This window comes from Pithys albifrons, chromosome 6 (assembly GCF_047495875.1).
Source record: "Pithys albifrons albifrons isolate INPA30051 chromosome 6, PitAlb_v1, whole genome shotgun sequence".
Lineage (NCBI taxonomy): Eukaryota > Metazoa > Chordata > Aves > Passeriformes > Thamnophilidae > Pithys > Pithys albifrons.
Window position 1 is genome coordinate 33,506,649 of NC_092463.1, and position 20,415 is coordinate 33,527,063.

The 20,415-nt window shown below is 37.5% G+C and overlaps 1 long non-coding RNA gene across 2 annotated transcripts; it reads right to left on the reverse strand.

Annotated features, from left to right (window-relative positions):
- Nucleotides 1-507: 507 nt before the first annotated feature.
- On the reverse strand, nucleotides 508-19,786 carry LOC139673663 (uncharacterized). 2 transcript variants are annotated; one of them, XR_011698171.1, is made up of 5 exons: nucleotides 19,712-19,773; nucleotides 17,323-17,407; nucleotides 8,197-8,239; nucleotides 7,229-7,328; nucleotides 508-2,374 (listed from the first exon to the last, which is right to left on the reverse strand). It is a non-coding gene; the product is annotated as an uncharacterized lncRNA (long non-coding RNA). The 2 variants fall into 2 exon arrangements; XR_011698172.1 differs by lacking the exons at nucleotides 8,197-8,239; nucleotides 17,323-17,407 and having other exon boundaries at nucleotides 19,712-19,786.
- Between the last annotated feature and the right edge of the window lie 629 nt (nucleotides 19,787-20,415).

Genomic DNA, 20,415 nt, shown 5'->3' on the forward strand with positions numbered 1-20,415 from the left:
AAAAGAACCTACTTTCAGCCCTCCCTGTCAGAGGAGTACTATATTCACCTGTTTGAAAAATGAAAGCATATGTTCTCAAACATATTTCCATATTTCAGTTTACTTTATCTAGTAATACCCTCCTCTCCTCTTAGTGAGATATTGTGAAAATCAATGAGGCATTCCAGGACTACAGCTGTGGACATAAGAAGAAATCCTCTATCAAAACAACTACTCAGTATACAGAAGAGAATTTCAGTAGCACACATGAAAATAACATGGGGCCACCCAGTCAACTGCAAAGTAAGAGAAAATTAAAAATAATCTTCCAGATAAATGAAGGGCAGTTAGGTTTTACTGTGAATGAGACAGAAAGCATTTGAAGAATCTATTTCCCTAGGACTAAAAACAATGTGCATATGCCCACTCATGAGTAGACTGAAATGTAATTTTGGCATTTCTTAACTTTTGCAAATATCATATTGCTCCTTAACACCAGACATCCTGCATAGATATGTGTGTTTAGACTTTCATGGATGAGTGACTGTACAAGTCCATAATGAACAACACAAGACTGAAAGATTAATCTTTCAAAGGCTCATGAATAGTGACTTATATTAGCCTTCAATTTTCCAGAAAAAAAAATCATAAACAGAAAGACCAAATGCAAGTGTTAAGAAAATGCACAATGTGAAAAAGGTTACGTTTCTAAGCAAATATTGAAAAAGTGTTTATAACACTTTTAAGAACCAAGTGACCTTTATTTGCTAGAAAATAAGTAACCTTTAACCATAGGCCTTTATGCTGGACATTCAGAGGATCTGCCATTTTAACACGTCATAATAATTCACAGTGAGTTACAAAAAGTAATCTTGAAGACAAGGATTTATTTCCCAAAGAAAATATTAACCATTACTGGAAAATAAAAATATCTATAGCCAAGAGTTATTTTTAGCTGAAAACAACTCACTCGAAGGAAGTGCAAGCAGATGTGTGTCAAGAATGATAAATGGCATAGGGTTTTATGTGCACCATAAATGTGAAGCAATGATTGTACTCTGATGTGATTACAAGAGAAAAACAAATTACTATATTTAGAGGTATCAGTAAATCCCGTACGGTTTCCTGTACATAAAACTTCTAAATACTCTAAGGTCATCAACCTTGAAACACAAGCTGAGCATTTCTGCATTTTCATTAGATGAAAAAGTAACATCTATTAGAGAAAATCTAGCACCTGGTATAAACATCATTCCTACAATTCAACATTTTTGTTTAAGGATGTCCTATGGAAGCCATTCATCCAGATGAGCATATGCATTTTTATAGATATATCTGTATAGTACCCCATGATGTTGACATAACATTGGTTTTGAGCTGATCTGCATTTTTTACTCATAGCGCATTTAACAACTGTAAAATGGCACATTCAACCCAAAAGCTTTTGAGTACATTGGAGTTAAATAGGCATTCTACAATATTTGTAGCAAAAGTGTGGTATGAACTCTTGTTGTAGGGATAGTCCTACACAGACTGTAATAACCATCTACAAATGAAGGAGGTGAGGTACACACCTGCAAGCCACCCAAGGAGGGATGAAAGAAGGTAATTCCACATTCTGTACCCCCATCTTTAAACAGTTCCATTAAAAAGAAATAGAACTAATTGAGGCCTTATTCTCTGTGAAACAGTTACTGTGGCTGCTCGGTTAAGGGCAGGGTCCCAAAGCTGCCATTCCAACTGCACCACAGCCATTCCTCAGCCTGGCAGCATGTAGCTCATTGGTGTAGACCTTACTGCACTCACTCTGGTCCAAGCCTGGGCCATCCCTTTCTCCAGGCAATGCATTCTTTCTAATACCAAATTAATGTGAAAAGACAAGCAAGGCAGATTTTTTTCAGTGGAAGCCAATTTTAGTTCAAAACAAAAGGAAATAGTCCTTTAAAAATTCTTTGTAAAAGTTGCCATTTCAGACCTCGGACTCCCTTTCTCCTTTATGGCCCTGTTTGTTCTGTGTCTGTGATGTAAGCTCTATAAGAATCTCCTTCTACTGTACGAGCACCAGTTTGCCATAGGAAACAATAGTTCCAATCCATCACGGGAGATGCAGCTTCAAAGGGCATTTTAGTTTAACAGAGAAAAATGAGGAGTTGTACCCTTAGACCTTGACTAGAATTTTCCCATATGATGTAAATGCATTTCTAGATGAATGACGGCCAATTGGTGATAATGTAATCTGAATTCTGGGATAGCTTTCCAACTCTTTAAATGCCTTTAGACCCCTTTTCTTCTAGTCCTGAAATAGTTCAAGCTTAGTACACAAATCCGGAGCAGGCAGAGCTCCTCTGGTTAGTTGGTCTGAAGATGCACTGCATTTCCAATGACGGTCAATGTTCTAGGAGATCAAACAACAAAAAAAGTTTTAAAAAGCAAGAAAAAATAATTAACTGAAGAAAGCAAGAAGTTGCCTACAGCAGCCTAAGATCACCCAAGAACTGTTGCAGCTGTTTCCTTTCCCAGGTACAGAAGTTTTAGCTAACAAACAAGTACACCAGAAAATAGTTTTGAAAACACAAAAGTTGCAGAAGAGCAGCGAGTGGTAACCTAATGACTATGGAGAAGGTAGTTTGCAGGAAGCAGATGAATTTCTAGGTTTGTGCAAGACAGAAATTTGGGTGAGATCTATCTGGAGGCTTTTCAGAACTTAAACCTGGGTTACCTGAAATAGCTCCATCCATGCACTTTCTTCTTAAATCACAGCAGTCACCAGCTTTTGCTTCATTCTCAGTGTATTCCTTCAGACTTCAATGACTAGAAAATTTGTACTCATGCAATTGAGAGGTAAAGGAGGGCCTTTGACTTAACACAAAAATGCAGCCATTTTTCAAATGTTAGGTGACACTATTTGCATGTTGAAAGGTTCTGAGTAGTAGCATGTTAATACTTTGAACACTGAACTTTTATATTGAAATAGCCAACACACCTAATTACAGAAAATAAATAGAAATAAACTTTTAGCAATAATACCATCTCATCTCAGTTATCAATGAGGATGATGGTAGGAGAAAGAATAGTAACTCCCTACCTGCATTTTGCACCTCAGTTTTTCCAGATTTTTATTTTTGTGGGTTTTTGTCAGGAAAGCATTTAGGGAAATTTTTCCCTTCTCAGCCTCAAGAAGTAAGAGTGAAAGGAAAAGGAAAAATGGAAAAATGCTGGAATTGTTAATGGCTTTTGTGGTAAGATGGTGATTGCATACCTAGAAATTCCAACATCACCATAAAGAAATCTAACTCTTCAGCAAAGCCTTCCCTCGGAACTACATCAAAGTGGATCATGCATTTTGAAACGATGCAAAGGGATCACCTTATGCTTTGAAAATACTGAAGTAAGTGTTGAATGAATCTGACAGATGACATGCAGAAAACAGTAATCTGATTTCAGCCTGGGCTTTTAATGCAAAACAATTTTTTTTCTGTTTCAATAAACACATGCAGGGGTGGTCAGGCATTTTTTGTGCATGTGTGTATGAGAAGAGGCATTATATAAAAAAACCCTTTTCTCAGGAAAAAATACTTTACTTTTCCTATGAAAATTAGTATTTTCCTATGAAACTGAGTATTTTTCTTACAAAGACTTTTATCTTTCTATTTGCTAAATGTTATAAAAAAAACAAATTCAAACAAGGTTGACTTGCATTTAAGCTTACTTATAATACATCCATAGAATTTTCCGATAGCAGTTAGGGTACCTCCAAAGTTCTGATAATGCAAACTTTTGGCAGATAATGACAGATGATACATCAAGGTCTCATACAACCTTGTTAGTCTTCAATACCTTTGCCAGTGTCTTTGTATAAAATCTTGGACTGTGAAGTCCACTTAAAGAGAGGTATGTGAATCAAATTCAAGTGAAGACTGAAGTGTTAGCAAGTCTGCACAGATGGTCTACAATCTCAGACATGGTGTCTGCAGAGCAGTAAGAGGGTGTTCCACAAGCCACACTCACACTTTCTCAGTTCTGAAGACTCAAGAGTCAGGCAACCCCTGGCTATACAAGAGCCTGAGCATCGCTTTGCTTCACTACAGTCCTCTTGTCCTAGACAATCAGAGATGCAACATGGTCTGGTTCTCCACAGCAGTATCAAGTTTCATTGAACACAGCAGCTTGTATCAAAAAGGGACTGACAAAGTTGAGACAGCTAAGTTTCTTCCAAGTTAGCAAACAAGTTGATTATTCCCAAAGATGGACAGATCTATCTACTGTGATGCAGCAGATGTTGGTTAACATAGCAGAGCAATCTGGTTATTTTTTGTTTCATTTTCTGAGAGTCAAGTAAAAATCTTGCTTCTACCAAGATATCATCACATTTCCTGTGTACTATTTTGAGTCTGAGACACAACCAAATCTAAACTATGAGAAAGAAAAGGTGTTTTCCTTTTTTCTTCCAAGTTTTACACTTTTTCCACATGAAAACTTATCCAGACATGATTGTGTTATAAAAAAGTAACACCAAAAAAACTCAGATATTTTCAAATTTTGCATGTGATTGCTTTTTTCTGATATCAAACAACAAAGCAAAGCCCTTCTCAATCAATCATACTCTTCACATAAAACACTATTCCAGTTATCTAATTGAAGAAGCCATCTGAATATTTCACCTGATGGCAAAGTGCCCCAAACTTCTCCCTTTACTGACTGTCTTTCTAGTTTGAAAGCTCAGGAATTCTTCTGAAACGGTTGAGGATTTGCTTGTACTTGCAAGGGAAAAACAAATTACACTTGCCCAGTATTGTCCTGATGTAATTGTGCTTAGATTTTACCTTTAATAATCTGGTGGCTCTGAGTTTTATTATTCCTGTTTACCAAAGTAGATTTATGAAACTAATCCATTTCCAATAAGACCATTCACTGAAGCCCTGTCATGCAGGCTTGAACTTGCACTGTTGTTTAAACTAGAGCCATCTTGTATATTAGTCATTTCAAAACCCACAGTTTTTCATAGTGCAAGTCAGAGAAACATGCTGAAAAAAACATCCTGCAAATCAAGTTATTGACAACTCAAATTTTCTGTTAGCCAAAAAGTTTCAGTCTTTTCTAGATATGCTGAAAATGTTACAGCAATTTAACATCTGGCAGCTGGTTATGAAAATCAACATTTAAAATGCACATTTTAAAACTGTACAGCCTAGGGAGTCAGCTACATATAGCTGTGCATTGACCAGATCCACAGGTGTGATAGTACTAGATATAGCATAAATGAATAAGTCATGCCATAAACTGCACTTAGCACATGGCTTTGTCCATTTTGCCTGCCTTCTGCCAACAAATCCATTTGCTCCCAGACTGCTTCTGACATTCCACTCCTCTGAGCAATTCTAAACAACCATTGTTTTCCAAACATCAGCATGCCACAAAAATGCTTTCTACTTTCCCCCTAAATACAAAATTTCTCTCAGAAAATAATCCTGGCCTGATGCTGACACTGAGCAATATTTAGTCTTGCAGATCTAGAGAGCTATGATGCCATTTCATGACCGCAGAAACAGGAGGTTTAGACTATGGAAAAAAACAGCCACCGGATATCTTTTTTTTTTAACAGAAAATGCATTTATTGAGTTTCATTTTATTTAATTCATTTATCAATCATTGTTTGCCTTGCTTCCATTTCTCAAACACAGACAGTCTATAAAGGATATTTTGGGGCTTTTTTAAAAGTGAGAATGTTCTAATGCTTTGTCAAATATGAAACTGGAGAATCTTCCAAGTGACCTTGATTTTACTTACTGTATTTAGGTACAGTGAAGGCCTGACTACTCTGACTCAGCTTTTCATTGTTCTGAAATGAGTTATTACTTTCATAAAAGCACAGTGTTCTCTTTATTTTGATACTCCCCATTTTTCAAAAGAAAAACAAAGCCTAATTTTTTGGTGATGCATTATATAATATCAATATTCTTTGTAACTGCCCACGCACCTCTCTTCCTGCTCAGGATCCCTTAGACTGCTATTAGCCCACTAGAGTGATACAAAGGCATTCAAGTGTAAATGACAATAAAGGTCCTGGTTTCCCAATCTCAGAAGGAAATAGAGTTTTTTGTTAGAGTTCAGTTACTTTAGAAAATCTTGACAATGATATAATCCCTATTTTTATAAAGGGAAAAAGGAAGACTCAGAGAACTACAGGTTGGTCAGCCTCACCTTGGTGCCCAGCAAGATCATGCAGCAGATCCTCCTGGAAATTATGTAAAGGCACATGGACAATAAGGAGGTGATTGATGACAGTCAACATGGCATCACAGCTTAAGTAATGGAAAATCATGCCTGACAAATTCAGTGGCCTTCTGATGGAAAAGGGAGGAGTGACAGATGTCATCTACCTGGACTGGTGCAAAGCATTTGACACTGTTCCACATGACAACCTTGTCACTGGACCAATCAGTGGATAAAAAATTGTCTGGATGATTGCAAAGAGTTGTGGTCAACAGTGCGATGTCCAAGTGGAGATCAGTGACGAGTGATGTTCTTCGGGGGTCAGTACTGCGAATAGCAGTTTAACTTCTTTGTCAGTGACATAGACAGTGGGACCAAGTGCACCTTCAGCACGTTTGCTGGTGACACCAAGCTGTGTGGTATGGCCAACACACTGAAAGGAAGGGATGCCATCCAGAGGGATCTTGACATGCCTAAGAGGTGGGCCTCTGTGAACCTCAGGAAATTCAACATGACCACGTACAAGGTCCTGCACATAGGTCAGGGCAATTCCAAATACAAATACAGGCTGGGTAGAGAAGGACTGGGAGCAGCTCTGAGGAGAAGGACTTGGGGGTATAGGTTGAACTCAGCATGACCTGACAGCACATGCTTGCAGCCCACAAAACTAACTGTATCCTGGGCTACATCAAAATAAATCCAGTCAGCAGGTGACTCTGCCCCTCTACTCCACTTTTTTGATATCCCACTTGAAGTACTGCATCCAGCTCTGGGGACTCCAAAACATAAGGAGAGCATGGACCTGTTGGAGCAAGTCCAGAGGAGAGCCAGGAGGAACAGAAGGATGGAGCACCTCTTCTATGAAGACAGGCTGAGAAGACTGAAATTGTCCAGCCTTACAGCAGCCTTCCAGTACCTAAAGGGGCTACAAGAGAGCTGGAGAGAGACTTTTTACAGGCATGTGGTGACAGGACAAGGGGGAATGGCTTTAAGCGGGAGTGTAGATTTAGATTAGATATTAAGTAAAATTCCTTACTGTGAGGGTGGTGAGGCACTGCACCAGGTTGTCCAGAGAAGCTGTGGATGCTCTATCCCTGGAAGTGTCCGGGGTCAGGTTGGATGGGGCTCTGAGCAACCTGGTCAAGGGTGAATGAATATGTTTTAAAGCATTTCTACGATACCTGAATGCTGAAAGGGCTCTAAGACACAACATCATGAGAAAAAGAGAAAGATCAAGGACCATGAAAAATGAACGAATGGATTTTGCCTTGCAGGTATGGCACAACCTCCTGTAAAACAATTAGTGAGGGAGCAGGAAATACCTTGTTGGATTGCTACTTGTATAGTAACAGGGATAGATACACTCAAAAATTTTAGGGAATCTATTAGAGTCTTTCAGTTGCCATTGTAAAACTATACTCAGGTTTGGAGTAATGGATAGAGTGATAGCTCAGTGTCAGGAATTTTGCAATAATAAATTCCCTAGACAAAATAGCCTAAGATAAGCAGAGTACTTCTAATTAAATAGCTTGTCCTGAAACACACATGCAACACTCAGTAATGTTAGACTTTCAGTTTCCTTAGTTTAATGAAAGTTGGAAAATAATAATGCAAAAATAAGAATTATTTAACATCATGGCCAGGCTAACATTTATTTCTTCCAAAGTTTCAATAATAAAAAAATAGTCATTTCAATAACAGTACAAATAGGTAACTTTCTTTTAAAATATACCATCAATCCAAGCAAATATAGTAAAAAGATTTATTAGAAATGTGAACTGATGGTAAAATGCCCCTCAAAAATTATTAGTTCAGCACAGCAGAGTGTAGAGGCAGCACAGCATGAGGATGTTCACTGGTAAACAAATAAGAAAATTAGATGTAAAACACTCTAAAAATGTCACACTGCATAGGATGTAGTACAATGAGAAGAGGAGGAAAATGAGCTAGGAGGAATGTTCTCAATTCACAGACAGTAAAACAATGTGAAATGTTTTTGCTCACATTTAATGAGTGACAAAGATCACCGTGAAAGCAGCCTGAACATCTGCCAAATCAAACAGACACGTTTAAAAAAAAGTCAAAATTAGAAAGATAAACATTCAATATACCTATGACATGGGCTGACTTCCCTATAATTGCTGAAGGATAAATGCTAAGACCTCCAGTCTCAGAGCTCAATAAAATGTGGACTTCACACGACTCAACAGAGGGCCCAAAGAGCCTGACTTTTCAGAGTTGAAGTTACCCTCCTAGTGCAAATTAACAGGGGTCTAATTCCTTCCTAATAAAGTCCTATCTTTATCACACAGAGTGACAAGTTAAAAGGGGTGAAAGGGTTACCATTCTATAAATTAATTAGATTTTTGAAATATTAAAAAATTGTAAAACACACAGACTAATAAAAATATAATTAAAGATAAGCCCTTTTTGTGGTATTAGCACATGAAAACAAACACGCACTTAAGGGCAAAGTATCCTCAAGAGATTTAAGGAATATCAGTACAAAATAATGGATTAGACCCTGAAGATCCTATTTAGTTTGTCCTGAGGGAAAACTTTGAACAATTTTAATTAGAAAGCCTCTAAAATCCAACAGAATGCTTAAGAAATATGATTAAATCCTGGCACTAGAGTGAAGCAGTATTTTACAAAGTTTTCATTTCAGAACAAGACAGAGTGCAAAAAGCAGAAACAGAAAAGATTCTCTATTTTGCTCAAAGTTACTTTTTGTAGTTTCTGATTTGCTCCCCTTTAGTACGTACATAGTCCTGCTTGAATTTTACATATGAAAAACTGAAGATACACAGATGAAAAACAAAACAAAAAAAAATCCCACAGTTATTTAACACTAGTTAGATATTAAAACCTCAGACTGGCATGTAAATAGTATTAAAGTCTGGCTCTATATGACTTACTGTTCAACAGTTGTGAACCTTACAAGCACAGGATCATGCTTCCTTCCATGATCTCATCTCCAAGAAGAGCAAAGGAGAAGCACCACAAAGTGACAGATGGAGATAATTATAGCAGACAGCCTTTCTTTGGTTTGTGGTTTGTTTATGTGGGGTTTTTTGAAGCAGGTGCAACATGGAACACCAGGAGTGCTTCTCCTCTGCTTTTATACACATTAGTGTAGAAGATATCCTGATTACTCCAGTGCTGGGTTCTTAGATAGACAACAAATGGAGCGGCCAAACTAAAGTATGAGTAGTTAACCTGCTAAAACATCACACATTAATGCACTTGAAATCCATCTAATACTGAAACTTCTGGAACATCCCTTTATTCTTCAGCAAAACAAGAGGCTTTGAAATTTGCAATAGATTTGTTTAGTAAAAGTTTCAAGTTTCAACATTTCTCATGTTCAGCATTTTTTGGATATGAGCCAGCAATGCACCCTTGCAGCAAAGAATGCAACAGCCCCCTGGGCTGCATTAGGTACAGCATCTCCAGCAGGCTGAAGGAGGTGATCCTTTACCTCTAACCAGCACTGGGAAGACCACAGCAGGAGTGCTGAGTCCAGTATAAGAGGGACAGAAGAGGAGTCCAGTAAAGAATATCTCATATAGCATCTCATCATACAAGGAGTTAAGAGTGCTGGAACTGTTCAGTGTGGAAAAGGGCAAACTTAGGAGAGAATCCTACCACAATATGTGCAAATACCTGATAGTGGTAGTAAAAGTGGCAGAGCTGCAGTGAAAGGACTTGAAGCAATGGGACAAACTGAAATCTCTGTCCTTGCAAATACTGAGATCAAAAGAGACACAACCCTGAACAACCTTCACTAGCTGACCTTCATCTGAGCAGAAGGGTTTGCACTAGATGATCTCCTAAGCTCCATTCCTAACTCAGATATTTTATGATTATTCAGAGAAAACAGCATCAGGGAGGCAGACATTACTATGGGCATGTCCTGATCCATTTTTTCACTGAAAATTATTATCCTACATGAAATTAGCTTTTGATCTCTAATCTTCATCCCAAACCAGGCCAGCCAGTCCAAATTTAAAGCACTGCTTTGGGGAAGAGCATGGTTCCCCTCTGAATGGGAGCTGGATAAGAGGGAAACCTAGATAAAAACTAATCAGGAAAGATCCATGTATTTCCTCCCTGTAAATAGGAGTCAATACTAATGTAAGCCAGGTGAGGGAAGTCATGCTGCAAAATTTTGCTTGAGGTGTGCTGCATGATGGTGTTAGTGCTAACAAACTGTTTTAATGAGTACTTACAGCCCCCAGGCAGCTCATATCCATTGTTTCTGAATGGCCAGCCTATTCCTCCTGGATGCGGCATCACACTAACAAGCAGTTGCATAAGGACAAAGCTAACGCTAGAAGAAATCTTCATCATAAACACATCCAACTACACAGTGAGAGCACCCTTGGATAAAAAATAGCTTATACTGACACCAAGGTTGTAATTTCACTATATGAGTACTAGATGTAGCAATTCCATCTAAAGAATATTTTACTCTTACAACATTCCCATATCATAGTCTGCAACAATTGATACAATTTTTTGTGGGTCAGCTCTATAAATTGTTTAGAGAACATACCTAGCCAGAGAAAACTGGCAAAAGCTAGGTTTAGCTAACACTGCAGCCAGATTCTCTGCATCAAATGTGCTGGTTTTGATTAGAAGCCAATGAAGTCACCATCAGTACACACTAAAAGTTTTTCACATATGAAGCTCTTTGACATGAATGTATTTGTGACACTGAAAATTTGTGACATCTAGTACACTTCCACATTACCCCCCCCCCTCCCAAAGGATTAGAGATAACTGTGCCCTTCTTTTCTCCTTCCTGCAAAACAAGTATCCCATGGAAAATTCAATAGAATTGAACAGGAAATAACAACGTTCTAAACATTTGGTAGCATAGCGTCAAATGCAAGAATCACATCATTATAGAGTACTTAAATTATGTAAAAAATTGCTAGTAAAGACATTTGAAACAATAATGGACATATGTAAATAAATCCCTTTAGAATCACTGAAGTTAACTCTTATTCTTTCTCCTGTTATGAAAGTATATGAACTACTTTGCATTATTCATAACACAATTACCCTAAAATATCAAAAGCTCTGAAAACTAAAAAGACAACCTTAAGTGAAAAACAAAGCTCTAACTTTTATGTCAAAGCCAATTCTGTCTGCCTAGTGATACATTTGTGTACTTCTGACCAGCCATGAACTGCACAAAGTTGCTCTAATTCAACCAACCTTATCTTGGAATTATTTAGATTTTGTTCATTTTGGTCAAATCCTATAATACTTTTTAAATTTTTAGAGTTTTATTTTTATTTAAAGAAAAAGCAAATTATTTTTTATTTTGTCAGGACAATGTTGTCTATAGCTAAAAGTCTCTGCAGAAATAATGGCGGCTGTTAGGGATTTAACCTGAAATTGTCCTTGTGGAGAACTTCTTACGTTTGTCTTTTTGCTGGAATAAAGAAATGAAGATAAAGCAGATTTCTGTAGGAACTACCAAGATATTTAAGCAGAGCATTCTCTCACCTACTACATAGAGCTGAAGCAATGAGAACAGCTCATCAGGAAGAGCTGCCAAGTAAAAGGAAAAAAAACCGTGCAATTTTCTAAATAAAAATTCAAAGCCACACAGCTAGTTTCAGTAGTTTGTAGAACTATTAGTATGCTGCAGCCTGGTGTGTTTCAAAGTGTTTTTGCGAAGAAATTGCATCGACTTAATCTCAGATTTGATATGATTTGAGGTTAAGAAGATTTTTGGCTCTGAGAAATAAACACAGTTAATACCACCTACTAAGTATGGTTTCACTTTCACAAGACTTGCCTGCTTTTGCAGCATGAAGGCTCTGAGCAGAGACTTGACATTTTCGCTACCACTTTGAGTGGCAGCTTTGAAAAACTTGCAGCTACCTCAACATGTGTTCCACAGACCTTGGCAGGCACAAGCCAATGAAGATAATATGATTGTGGAAATATGCTGCAAAGTAATGTATTGCAAGAACTGTATTAACACAGATTTAGGAATTCTAGGTCCAGGGAGGCTCACATCTAGCCACAAAGGGGGGTTGTTGTGTGGCAAGCTTAATTTCAACTTCGCAAATTTTTGGACCCTTCTTATGAAAAGGTATCTTTCTGGTTTTATCAAAAACTTATTTTTTAATGAAAATCGAATATTTGCGGTGGAATGTCAGAACACTATCTGACAGAAATACAAGGTGATCAAGTGATGGAAAAATAATCTTTGACATAACAATTTCACAGCCATCAAATCACTTGCACTCAATTTAAAAGAACAGCTTATTCATCTTCCCCTTTAAGTCACCAGTAGTAGACAATGGCAGCTCCAGACTCTGGAGTTCCCAAGCTCTGACAAACTTCAAACACAGTAAGCAGAAAATGGTGATGGAGCCTTGGCTCTGTTGACTGGGCTAGCTGTGATGATACCACTAACAACAACTTAAAGATCTTGTGTTACTCTAAACTGTCCTCTCCTTATAGTGGTTTTGAAAAGACTCACCCAGGATAAAGTGTTGCCTAGCTGTCTATTTACACAAACAGATTTTTTCTTTTAATTGGGTGAAATCTTCATTTCTCTTCATTATTTCAGTGGTTTTTTACAGGCCTAGCATTACAGGGAAAATCAGGTCATTCCTTTCTTATGTAAGTAACTTATACATGGAAAAAAGTACCAAATTTTAGATTCCTACTTTGGGACTAGGTTTTTCATAATCCCTTCATAATGTAAAATCCCAGTTAAGAATGAAAGTGGTAAACAGAAAAGAACCAACACTTAAAGAATTCTTTTATAAACAGCAAACAACAAGAACTATGATGAAGTAAAACACAAGGATATATATAGAGAGAGAAATTACAAAGGTCCTTTTAAGAATATATCCCATTCAAGAATTTTGTATTTTATGAGCTCGAAATAGCTCTATAGATACAGATATATTTGTTTTCAAAACAGAGATACCCCCTTACTTCAGTAAAAGTTAGATTAGGCTCTTAATCAGGAGCTCAGAGATGCATTAAAAATACCAGTGTGACTTGGTTTAAAAACATAAAAAGTATTTTTTATTGTGAAATTTTCCTTTGGACTTATAAAAGGAAAATGTTTGCCTTTTTTTAAGGAAAAAAAAAAAAGAATAAGCCCCAGACATTTGGAAAGTATCTGCCCTGAGTCACAGGCACAGGAGTCAGCAAAGTAGTCCTTTATGCAATCAAAGATACTCGCCATTCCAGTGTTGTGTGCACATCAGTACATCAGATGCACTACTTTGGTTGTTCCACAGGCACTCTGAGATCAGACACAGCCTTAGCAAACTCTGAAAATCATGCCTCAGCCTGACCTGACACTTCACCCTCAGAAAGCTGGAGCTCCTAAACACTCCCATTTCACTGAGCAGGGGTCTCAGCACAGAGGCTCAAACACATCAAGGAATCCTTTAACTACTGAGTTATGAGGAGACTCCCTTCACCCGAGCGAAGGGTCCAGAGAGAGGGACAACATATTTGCTGTGTTAGCTTTAGAAGTCATACACTGTTTGCAGAAGGGGTTATCTTGTGTCCACACTCTCTGATTTAAGCTAATGTTTGTTTACAGAGACTGTAAAGCAGGAGAGCAGGAATGTTTTGCAGTATTACTTGTGGTCTCCCTTATAAAGGGATCTTTGAGACAACCTTTAGGAGTGCAGAGGGAGAAGTCACCTGTAACATCCACATCAGGAGATGCCTGTTTCCAGGAAAAAGTCTAACTCCTTTTGCAGGGTCTGAGTCATCATTTGGATGTATATTTTTCCTTCAATGCTTTCATAGAAAGAAGAAAATAAACCATGAAGTGTATGATAGCTCAGTTCAATCATTTTTACAGATGGTGAACGCAATAACCAAAATCAAATACTCTAAGCCATCTACTGGTTCAGTTACTCCCAACTAATTTTTTTTCCTTGCTACTAATCACCCGAGGTGGTGTCTCAACATTTTTTGCCCATATTTGCAAAGAAAAATATCCCTCAAAAAGTCTTGAGTAAGAAAATGGTAATACTTAATTCAAATGTTACTGGAGTAAATGACTGTTTGACCACAAAAAGTAGACCCTTCTGTCTGCAACATAATTTTCTATTTCAACTTTTCTAAATTGTTTTCAATTGCTCCTTCTAAAATCTAATTATGTTTACTAGTACTATGGATGCACTTGCATTGATTCTTGTTAAATTCTCATGAATATTGCAACCTCACAAAGCATAAGGCTTCTCAGACTCCCCTGAAGAAGCCTTTGGATCAGTCTGAATTCTATATAAAAATGTATGTTGAGTTCCTTGGATACTTATTATTACTGTTATCCTCCCTCCTTGAGAGAAATTAGAAAAATCTGTTAAAAAAATTCAATATCAATAGTAGCTAGTCAAGACTATTAGAGCAGATTGCTGCTACGGTCACAGGAAACAATAATATTGTGTGGGGAGAAAGCATTTTTGTGACTCTGGGCTGCTTTCAGTTTCTGAGGTATTTTCTGAGTATCCAGCAAATCTGCAGTACGCACAGCCCATTCAGTGTGTCACGTGGAAAAGATAATTAGGAAATGCTGCTTGTTTTGATTTATCAGTGACTCTTTTACCCTGAAGTACAGCCAGGAATACAGGTCCAGTCATGTACTGGATGTATTGGGGCATCATATATTTGGTTGCTTATCTTGAAACTGTATAAATCACACTTGAAAGCCCTAGAAACCAAGCAAAGACTACCATTTCTGTGGGCATGTGTTTGAGTCAGGGCTTGGGGCTATCCTCTTCATAAAATGTCGATCAACACCACTTTGTCCTGCAATTCTTTGTCTGATTACAGTGGTTTAGTGTGCAGACACTAGGCTTCTCATTTTATACTCTGTTATTCAATTAGGCATAAATTTATAAAAAGAGCAGGGAGTCTCAGTACTACTTTAGCAATAGTATTAGCTGCTATGCTATTTGACTATCTAGAATTTTTCTATGTTAACTTCGCTGGCTGGTTCACAATATTCTATGAATTTTCTTTTTATTATTATTTGAATTATTTAGACTAAATTTCTCTGTAATAAGAAAAAGTCAGGTTACAGTCTGTTGTATGTAATCATAATGAAACAAGGGCTCTTTATTTTTCTTTCTGCATGTCTGTGAACACTGGGAAAGCACTTGTGTGTGAAAACTATTGCTGAGAAAATACTACCTTGACCTACCTCGATGCTACTGTAACATTTCCAGAAACATAGAGAAACAGATTTTTTTAAAAGTGGTAAGGAGAGATTGCTTTAAATTTGATTTTACTTAGGCTAATATGACAAAGAAGTTAGGAAAACATTTCAATAAAATCCCTCTAAAAACCATTATCAGGAGCTTCTGCAATGTCCTTTTGCACAGACTTATGCAGGCGCCATGCCTGATTTGGGTATAACGTACTTGCAAGTCACCAAAAGGTTGAGAATACAGACCCATCTAAGAACACTTAATCCGCTATGTGATCTTTTTGTACTTTAAGCAATGCTTTTGAGACAACTCCAACCCTGAGAGCTGCAGACCACTGAGAGCACTGAGGTGTATGCCAGTGCTTAAAACAAATGGCTGATGTGGATGGAAATGGCCCTCTCTAGATAGAGGGCTGAAAAACTCCTCAAAACCCCATTCCTGAAGCAGTAGTCCCTGACTTCCTTTTATCTTGGGGCCTCTACAGGGCTGTACACTTTTAATCAAACCTTGTTCACAGACAGTGCTAGAATTAAATACTGTGCTCAATTTTTCATCAGTAGACTTCAGATCCTAACATTTTAGAGGAAAAGAGAGAGAAGACAACAAAAAAGATGTTATGGTTTTCCCTTGGCAGTGTGCTTCAATTTTAATTATGCTATTAACATTTTTTATCATAGTTGTTTGGAAAGCTGGCTAGTCTAATGTGGAGTCACTGGAGCCATACCAGTTTACACCACTAACTCTAAATTTCATCATCTGTAGAGAATTTTTTCATTTGTTCCCTGCTGTCAGATGTAATTTAACATGATCATTTCTTTACATAGATTCAGCTTTGCACATGTTCTTTTGTTTTACCAGTTTTTTCCTCTGTTGACAGTGATAAACAATATTGACACGTTCCTCTGTCTGGCTTATCACTTTAGAGTCTGAATATCTTCTCTGCTGGACATCCTAGCGGTTCACAGTGGCCATGGCCTGAGATTCAACACATGGGATAGCCAAGGACTCCAGTAAAAGAAAATCTTTCTCAAAACACTCCCCCTTCTCCTAATTTGAGAGTTATGCCAGGGGTCCCATGAGTTCCCAAAGATAAAGGCTGCTTGGAGAAGGACTCTAGTAGAAATAAACTCCTGTAAAGAGGAAGGTATTCCAGCAACTGATGTCAAGGTGGGAGAAAGGCACAGAAACCTTAGGTAACAGGTTGCCACAAAACTGAAGACCATCCTACAGGTAGCTGCAGATGATTTTAGCAGTCCTGCTGAACTCTGCTCCAAATAGGAATCACCTCCTTAGTATGACTGTAGGCATTTAGATTATTGGGTGTAAACTGATATCCCCCCACAGTCCTCTGTTTCCCCAGGTATTTTAACCTACATCAGTTTATATGTGTGGAGAGCCAGATTGTCAAAGAGCTTAGCAAGCATAGGGAAAGATAACACAGGCTGGGGTCACCTCAGGTTAAGGCTTGCACCTAAATAGTCACAGCTTGTGTCAGAGAGTTTGGGGAATTATGTTAGGTGTAGATTCTGCTGTAAAATCTTTTATTGCTATAAAGAGAGAGTTAAAAAATACATATAAAATTTCAGCAAATAAAAAAAAAATGGGCAAATGCTCCCCAGAAACAATTTATCATTCTTGAACCAGGACTAACACACAGATTTGGGATTTGAAGCGGAAAGTTTATAGGATAGTCTTAATTCTATCATGCTTTCTGATGCCTGCCTTTCATCAACAGAATCCATGTCAATCTCAATTTATTCTTAATAAATGCTAATAATAAACCAACAAGATCAGTTAACTAGTGTCCTTTTACCAAGCCATACCTTCAATCAAATAGCAATCTTTAAACTAGGAAGATAGATAGCTCTTTTTTTCTCAAGCACAAAGGGAAGTATTTTATAAAGAAAAAGTTGAATACCAAGGTGTTGTGAATAGTTTCAAAACCATAATTCACAAAAGAAATAAAAAGTTTGTTCTCTTAAGAAGAAAGCCATGTTTTCCACCTGTGGGACAAAAAAAAAAAAAACAAACAGTAAGCACAATATATCCTTTAGAAAAGTAACTCCTGAAAAAGCTTCATAAAATGTCAGAAGGCATTAAATCCCGCCTTGGATATTTCCAATTGAGTCAAAGGTATGTTCTATTTTGGGAAGAAAAAAACCAGAAAATAATATTAAAATTACTTCCATTAAATATTTCCCACTCAAAAGCATCTGAGCACTAGATTCTGCGGAAAATTTTAGTTTATATCTTCAGTCAGTCTTTAGATCTCATAGGACGTACATCTAGATTTGGCCTCAAGTTCTTCCCAAGCTTTATAAACAACTTAAATACCTATTGAGTCAATTTTGCTTATCCTATTCTACAAAGCCAAATGAAATGTCTGAGCGAGTTTTACCACATAAGTAGCCTGCAGAATCATGCTTGCAAGATTATGGTTTAAAAAAATGAAACATTCACTATATTTGCAAAATATCTTATTCCTTACCTTATTTCATGATTGGCACAGGTAGGTGATCATAAATTATTCTCTTACTTTGACTATTGCATGCTTAGGATGAGTTCACTCTATCTCAAGACAGTGCAAGATGTCTTTAATCAGCTCTTTCTAGCCTTCTGTTTAGAGCTCTTCAAAAATGTCATATTTTGGCAAGACCTTGTGTTAAATTAGTACTTTTGTTCCCTTTTTACTTTCAGTGTCTTCCTTCCTCGGTTGTTAGTGCTGTTCTCATCTTTTTACTGAGATGACCAACAAAAGGTCCTCAGAAAGGAGAACTGAAGACTCAGAGGACTCTCCACAAGTCATGGGAACCTACCGCTGCTATTAATTCACTAGTTCAACAAGCATATTGTGAGTCTCTTTTTCAGCACAGAGGGAAAAGACTCACAGAAAAACTTATACTTTGCTTCCCTTCTTCAGCATTAGCTCCTTTTTTCCCCTGCATATCTAGACCAAATTTCCTGTATTTTACTCTCAGTAGCTGAGGGTGAAAGCACTCCAGACAGTCTAGCTGATTGTAATGAGAGTTTCTCAGAAATGGTTTTGGTTTTATGCTGGATAGCAGCCAGGAACTGCTTCTCTCAGATTTGTCTCTAAAGGGCAACATTCATGCTGTAATGTTGAAGCACAATTAAATCAAAAGCACTATACTATTAAACCTCCTAAAGAAAGATGTTAAAATAAAGTTAAAAAAATAAAAAACAGGTATGTAGAAAAACCATTTCTTTCTAGAAACACATATTTTGCAGGCAGTAGAAAAGCAGGCCTCCTTAAGCTACCACTTAAGTATGACAAGCTATTGCCAACCTCCTACTGAATTGCGCCTTCTTAGTGCTGGTGCAAGCCTAAAAGAACCTGCTCTAAGGGAAAGCAGTCTACAGTCTATGTTGTTGCCCATGAAGTTTGTAAAGAATTACAGATGAAATTCTGATCCTTAGCATTGTCGACTGGGATTAAAGAAAATCAACTTAACCATTTCAGGCTGAATTCAAGTAATTTCAGCCACTCAGTTTGAATCAATATCTCCCTACTACCAAAAAAATAAATGGAGTAGACAATAAGGAACTCTTTCAGAAGCTTAAAGGTTGCATTCATGTTCAAAGGTATGTTGAATATCTGAGGATTCCAAATCAAAAGCATTTATGTATCTTCCGCGTTGTGCAATCTTTGTTTACAGTCTGTTAGTTCAAAGTTTAACACATAGGTGGTTGAGAAGGGAATACCCATACAACTGTTTAATCTATGTTTACAGCTCCTAGACATGGTTCAAACTGATCTCAAAGAAAGGATTTTTGCAGTTTTTATTCAAAGAACAGAATGTACTGGGTAGATCATCAAGTTCTAGTATGTCACCCACCCTCCACAAAACCCTTAGCTAAAAATAGGGAATAGCTTATAAAGGCATGAGGTTTCTGAATGACAAAATTACCGAAATATTTATACCCTTTTTTACATCACAAAAAATTCCAAATAAAATATAGCATATTAGATCAAGTCAACCAAGGTCACAGCAGCACCAAAACAATTATTAGCTTACTTTTAGTATGAAGAAATTCTTTATTCCAGGCCAAGTCTCTTATGAAACCTGAGCCTGCAAGATTTTGTATGTATACTTTTACATGAACATACTATACCTCTTTTGCTCTTAAGTCTTTTAGATTTTATACACTTCAACTTTTTTCAGCAAATGAAAAAAGTTGACTGTTACAGTAAATTGAAGCCTGCCAACAACAGTTAAGCAAGCCCACTTACTCACTAAACAAAGCACTTGGAGCATGAAGGATAATTTATAGGGACAAAAACTCACCCAGTATTAGGCAGGTCAGCCACAGGAGTACCAATGAATCTCCTCACTTTACAAGACTAGAGTTTATGCTCTGTGTTCTCCAGAGTTCTGGTAAGCTCATGTGACACCATGTAGCACTGCTGAAATCATGAAAATTCTTAAGTAGAGGGAAGTGGCACTGCTTACTTGTGAACTCCAGCTGCGAACACGCAGTTGTTCTGCAAACAGGATATTCACAGAGACAACTGGATTTCAAATAACTGGGATATCACGGCTGGCCCAGATTTTAACAGTTTTTCTGTAATTGAACTATCAGAGTTCTTTCCAGTGTAGAAGTGCTTACTTCAGCAAAATGAGATAAGCTTAGTAAATGCAGCAAAACAGAAATGAGGTGGGCCTGGATGTAAGATGTGACACGATGAAAGGTGGAAAAAATTTGATGTGGGGAAATGTGAGGTAGGGGCAAACTCCTTGTGCAGAGCACCATTTCACCTGGGCAGAACCCTACCTGACTCCTCCCCTACACGAAGTTGTTTCAAGCCAGTAACAACAATTTTCCAGTCTGTCACAAGACATTACTCCATTCTCCCAAAGGTTTTCCCATTAATGATGGTCAGTTAAGAATCCAAGACATACACAACATCAGTAAGATGCCTTTACTGCTAAAATGTTTTAAGCGAAGGTTAGGTCAGTTGTGTGGATGCTGCAGATTGAGAGAAAGGACA